The sequence below is a fragment of the Rhipicephalus sanguineus genome, chromosome 10 (genome assembly GCF_013339695.2).
Source record: "Rhipicephalus sanguineus isolate Rsan-2018 chromosome 10, BIME_Rsan_1.4, whole genome shotgun sequence".
Taxonomy (NCBI): Eukaryota; Metazoa; Arthropoda; class Arachnida; order Ixodida; family Ixodidae; genus Rhipicephalus; species Rhipicephalus sanguineus.
Genome location: NC_051185.1, coordinates 156,090 through 162,672, shown reverse-complemented (window position 1 = coordinate 162,672; position 6,583 = coordinate 156,090). Strand labels below are relative to the sequence as shown.

At 45.4% G+C, this 6,583-nt stretch overlaps 1 long non-coding RNA gene across 1 annotated transcript; it reads left to right on the top strand.

The window, feature by feature from the left end:
• Positions 1-276: 276 nt before the first annotated feature.
• Positions 277-4,804, top strand: LOC125760050 (uncharacterized). The gene is made up of 3 exons (XR_007417715.1): positions 277-1,021; positions 3,844-3,908; positions 4,278-4,804. It is a non-coding gene; the product is annotated as an uncharacterized LOC125760050 (long non-coding RNA).
• Positions 4,805-6,583: the final 1,779 nt, after the last annotated feature.

Sequence of the window (6,583 nt, the reverse complement as noted above, 5' to 3'; positions counted from 1 at the left end):
CCTACCTCTTTCTATCCACGGGAGAGGGCAGTAACTTGAAACAAAAAAGCGTTTCTTTTGACAAAACAAAATGTATAGTTGTATAACAAAATCGAACAGCCATAACACATTCCCAACATGCACACACGGGTTAAAAAAAAGCCATAAATACACTTTTTTATGTACAGTGACAAATAAAAACAACAACATTGCTTTATTTTCTACGGAGCGCTGTTTGAAGAGAGGGTCAGCGCGCACCAAGGAGATATTTTTATTTGTTTTGATTTATGCAGCGTCATTTCGCGTTTTTGCACTTGTGAAAACGTCGCACCTTTTACGTGCACCTCACAGTCAAAATAGCGCCTTCGTCTTCAAGTGAGCGCTCGTCACCCTCCACCTTTCCCGACGACTCGCCTAGGGAGCGTCTGACGAATTTCACTAGCAAATGGCTGTATAAGCCTGAGACGGCCGCTCGAACAATGAAATGGCCGTCACATGAGGTACGGAAGGTTCACAAACCAAAACTAAATTCGAAACGCGCGCCGAACCGGACTATTTCGCGGAGCAGTACATGTGCAGTAGCTCCGCCCCCGTAGCCTTCCCTTCATTGCCAAGAAAAGTTGTCCTTGGGGGCGCTTTAGTTGTTTGACGGGTGCACGGTGCGCGCGGTTTGTGTGTGTGTGTGCCATGCTGTGTTCTGCAATGCTTCGTTACCACGTTTATCGATTATGCACGTTGGTTACTTGATTCAATGTCAAGTGTACCTTCCAAGACGATCTAGGTCCTAGTCTCGTGACTGAAGGCGAGTGCGGACGTACAGCAGCCTTTTGACAAGACTGTCGCCGAGTGTACGGTACATTGTGGACTGTAAAGCTGAAGGCTGCACAGTGGATGCCTGATTTTGGTAAGTTCTAGAATATTTCTGAATTACACAGCTAGGTTACTTCATTACATGACGTCTTTTACGCAGGAACCGAGTGTGATCGTCTGGGCGGTGTGTTCACTCTGCGGGGATGATGGCCAGAGGAAGGATGATAGACAGGTATGTTTTACGCTATGCTCAATGCTTTCTGTGCACTTTATACGGTTGTATCAAGCACTCACCATGTGCGTTCACTACCTACAACTGCAACGGGTGGATGAAGGCGCGTTGCTTTGCGCGATACTCCGCTCGCTTCTGTAACGCAAGCGTTTCTTGTCATGGCGCTCTTCTTCCTTGGCTGTTTTTCGATTCCAAGAATGCCTGTCGCTCGGCCCGCCCGCTTCCCGCTGCTGCTTCTCTACTCGGGAACTGGTTGACCTTGGGGACGCCTGCGCGATCTATGTGTCGCAGGGAGGGCAACACTCGCCCTTTTGGGCGTAGGGGACCGGAGGGGGGAGGTGAGGTAGGAGGGAAGGACTGAGAGCATGGCTCTTTCCCGGAGAGGGGACGGGTCGCGACCGAGGAGAGAGAGAAAGTGGCCCGCTCTTGGCATTCCGCCGCTCAGAAGCGATCGTAAACCGAAGGAAGAATAATTTGCAAGATTTTTTGTATCCGAGTTGTGATTCTGTAAATAAACTTCTTAGCGTCGTCGAAAGTTATAGAGCGGGAACGCGATGCTTTCGGTTGAAACTGAGTGGTCGCCCAAGCTTGAATAGCTTGAGTGACCTCTACTACTATGCGTTGGACAGAGAAGTTAGTAATGAGGTGATTGATCGAGGCTTCGACGCGCGTAAGGCGTTCCTCTATGCGCGGGACGCGGTCCTCGCTGGGCTGAGTTGGGTTAGTGGGCAAGGGAGCCTGAGGTGCCCCAGAAACTGCCGGAGCTGCCGGAGTAGGTTCGTCAGCCACTGGAGCTGGGGGGTTCTTCGGAGTGTACGTAGCGCGAGGGCTAGGCTTTGAGGTAGCCGGCGTAGCTGCCTGGACAGGGGCGGCAGTACCGGGTGGCTTGGCAGTGCGCTGTTGTTGGGGTGCAAGTTGTTTAGTTAAGAGTGAGAGTTGTTTAGTTAGGAGTGCATTTTGCTTTTGAAGTTCCGCAACTTGCTGGCGAAGGGTCGCAAGCTCGGGGGAGGGAGCATCGACAGCGGGGGGTGAAAGAGGCTGGGAAGCAGCAACCCCTGCCCAACTGCTCACCTGAGGTACCGCCGCCGGTGCGACGAGCGGTGGGAATGCCTGGGTGTTGGCCGGTTGCGATGCACCTGTCTGATGCATGCGGGTGCCTTCGGAAGATGAAGTGGGCCCTCGAGATGTCGAGGGTGGCTTGGTCTTTCGATATTTGGCCGCGCAGCGAGATCATCGCCTGAAGCTACTTGTACGATGGCTTATCACTTCGGAAATAGAACTGCTTTAAACATAACGTTCATCGCCTAGCCTTCTCATGATGCAGGTACAAATGAAGTAACTTTTCAGGAAACTCAGTAATAATTGGCATGTAGTACGCGGGGAGGAAGATATAAAAACACGCTGCGGCTGCACATGCGCGCGCGGCAGGGGCGTAGCCAGAAATTTTTTTCGGGGGGGGGGGGGGTTCAACCATACTTTATGTATGTTCGTGCGTGCGTTTGTGTGTGTGCGTGCCTATATACGCAAGCAAAATTGAAAAATTTCGGGGGGGGTTTGAACCCCCCCAACCCCCCCCCCCCCTTGGCTACGCCCCTGGCGCGCGGTGCTCTTCAGTGGCGTGTGTTTGTGGCTTTCTCCGCGACTACTGCACCGCGCTTGTTTTTGTTAGAAGTTAGTTGCACTATGGTTAGGATTTTAATCTGACTGTGCAAGGTCGTTGCTACGAGAAACGAACTTGCGTTGGGTGAACCCACTTGAAGATCATACAAGTCAGTGAATTACGTTATATTCTGGTACACACCATGTGTACAGTAATTTGAAAGAGCACAAGATGTATATAATTATCAATTCTAGACAAATATGCCAGTTGCGTTTGGCAAGGTGCCCTTTGTTGCAATATTTGTGTTTGAGAAAAATGATGTGAAATATTTTTCCCGTCGTTATATTGTTTCCTGAAGCATACTGGTTTATATTAACAGAAGTTGTTGTAATGGTTAAGCAGCACTGTTCCAAGAGCTTTTTATCCACTGTGCTGGGGTGGCAAAAGCACACCTCAATTATGTGCTTATCTAAAGTTCATGTTTCTTTTGTGAGCTTTTCTTAAGGCAGCATGAAACTGAAAAAGTGCTCTTATTTGCAGGTTGTGCGACTAAGACGTAGCATTCATTGTGAGAGTGCTACTTTAATTTTATGAAGTAATTATTATGGGAAACAAATCTAAATTCTCATATATAACTATGTGTGCAGAAGTTTAGAGAAGGCTGACAAAAGTGGTTAACGGTTTTTTTTTTATGGCTTGCAGCACTACAAATTCAAACCGATATTCCAGGCATTGATTGGCTTTAACACGACTAGAATTACTTTCCTAAACGGCTCAAATTCATCATATAATACAATATGTAAAGCTCGGCATTATGGAGTGTGCACATGGGCCACACATACTCCTATTTTATCAATTTATGCATTTTATATTGTGTAGCAGAGCTGATGTAATTTTCGTCATTTAAATGACCTATATCGTAATCTGCGTTCTCCAACCACGTAGTGTTTACTAAGTACATAAGTTTCTGAAAGTTCGGCTTGCAATGGCACCATTACAGTTGTCTGCCATGAGCCGTTGCTCAGGTTATACTTGTTCTTATAGCGCAATCTGAGTCCATCATTCAAGGCCCTTGCTGGTATATAAACATAGACTTGCCTGAATACATTGTATGTATTGTGTGTGAGCTGTAAGGTCTGTGTGGTGCGCCAACTCATGAATGTTTTCTGGTATCCTTAACATATGTACCCGGTGATCTCACCTGTTCGTGGAACTGAAGCAGACGACAGCTTGCAGACGAAGATGGGAGCGTTCTACCTGTGAGCCTGGTCGAGCTTATATTTTATGGTAGGCATTTGTTTCAATCTTTACAAAAAGCTTCGACATGTTGCGCCTGCTCATGAACCTATTGCAACTTTTTTGAGGGAATTCTAAGATCAAAGAAACAAGACCCTAGACGTAACTCCATTAATGTATACTTGATGCTGGACTTGACCTTCTGTGTTGTTTTCCTGTTTTCTTACAGGATTTGCTGAAAGTTTCTATTGGAAATGCGATATAAGATGCAATTTTGACTAACTCTAACTTCACAAAAGTGCTTTTTGTCAACTACCTGCACGGGGCCTTGGCAGTACATCTAAGTGTTCTAAGGTGCACGATGTGTTGGATAAAGTTTTCTTTGCAACTATTATATATTTACTGCGATCTTTCGTGCAGGATACACATACATGGATACACATACATGGATTCCCTACAAGGACCCTGCGCATCAAAAGCAATCTGTCATCAATGTTAAGTAGACAGATTAAACGAAACGAAGATATGACAGGTGTACACCATATTTTTCTTTCATTTAACCTCTGCATGTTTCCCAGTCAATAAATGTTTTTATCCATTTTCTTTTGTTGAGAAATGTCTTTGTACAGCACAAGTGTCGTAGAAGGTGCATACATGCACTTTTGTATGATGCTTGGCTGCATGTGTATCAACCAGCAAACACATTGTCAGGCACAACTAATATGTGATTCCGTACTATCATCCGGACATATCATAAATCTTATCATGCACTGTAATAGTTCTGTTTCAGGAATGTTATGAATGTCATTGGCCACGAAGCACAAGCTTGGCCGAGGGTCATTGCAAACAGGATGTTTCATACTCACAAGAAAGTCACTCATAAGGACACATTAGAATGACGGTGGCCAATATGTTTTTGAATGACATTATGAGTACATTAAAACAATTCTGAAGAAATACATTAGAGAATCAAATGAGTGTTGATGTCAAAGGTCATTTCATGCTCACTAGACTATCACATGTTAATACGCATCGGACTATCACATGTTAATCCGCATCAGACTATCACATGTTATTACGCATCAGAATGATCGGCCAATATGTTTTTGAATGGCATTTCAAATACATTACAAAATTCTAAAGGGACACATTAGAGCGTCAAATGACTGAAATGTCAGAAGTCATTAGACTTTCTTTTTGAACTCGTCTCACATTTTCATAAGGGTTAAGCCCTGCTCTAAAAACCAAAGCTTGGAGAACATGAATATACCTTACCTATACGAATGCGCTTTGTAGTCTGTACAAAGAAAAAGTTAAAATGTACAGCCGACATGGAGGGTTTCACACACCAGAAAAAGTGTGACTTTGCGAAAAATAATGCCAGAATCGACTTTCGGTGTTAATAAGATGCTGCTTCTGTGAGGCCCTTCTAGACACTGACGAACGTTAGGAAGAAGAGATTTAAGACGCCATGCTTTCGAGGGAGCTTAGCAACCTACAATGAAACTCTACGCATGCGCGTCAACTCCCAAAAGGAGATTCTGCGTGGATTTTTTCTTTTTCTCTGCTTGGGTTACTATGAGCACTCTGGAAGATGCAGAGGTAGGGATGAGAAAGGGTCAAGAAGCTCAGTCAGCGCACATCATTACCTTTCGCATTTTCTACTATTTTTAACGTGTTCCCACACTTCGTGTATGATGAAGAGAGCGCTGTTGTGCAATCATATAGCACACTACAGAGTGCGTCGCCAGCACGTGGTGGTCGCGGTAATTATGCGCCACGAGAATCGTTATTGTGAAAAATTCTGGCAGAAATATATGGGTACTCATTGAGCGCCGCCTTTCAACCGCGTCAGCTCGACCGTCAAGAAGTGGCCAAATCCACGTGGCGCATTTTCAAGCGATTTCAATTAGCCAAGCGCCACGCGATATCTGCAGCAAAGCGTCTTGCTCATTGGTGCGCAAGAGAGAGAAAGCATGAAACGGGAAAGCGTACCAGGGATATTGGCAACAACGTTATCCATCGGTGAGTAATGTCACATTGGGCTCACTACAACAGAATTCATTGACTCGAGTACGTAGTGCATCTAAAAGCGCACGGGTGTAAAGTACGCCGCGTGCCAGCAGACATGAATGCAGGACAAAACGATAAAATGAGCAGACGACCAATGACAGAGCGAATAAGCACTAAGAAAGCTACTTTTGTGTTTTTTCTCAAGAGAGAAATAACCATCGATATTTTTTTCAATTTATTGAAGTCGAAAGAAAAACAATACGATTGTAACCGTGGATGCTTTCTCGATCACGAAAATCAGTAGAAGGCTGAGTCTGCCCTGCGACAGCGAACGATTTTCGCCTGCTTTGAAGGCTGCAGTCTGAGGCGCTCATTTCCTTGGCTGAGTGAGGTTGATGTCTGGGTGAGTTGCTACATAACGCACAAAATATGGACCATTCAAAGGGACGAAGGTCAGAGGAAAGAAGTGGACTGCACACACAACGACCAATTGTTGTCTGCGACTCTTCCCTCCTCTGCCCTTTGTCCTCTCCTAGGTGTAGCGCTGTCGGCCCTCTCCGTAACCGAGCTAGCGATCACTGCGAAAGATCTCCTGGCTTACATGTCTCGAACCATTTGACTCCCTTCTCCTGCACTGTATTTTTTGCCGCCGGAAAATAAAATAAGAATTACAATAAAAAAGAAATGATGGACTCAAAATGAAAAATGACACT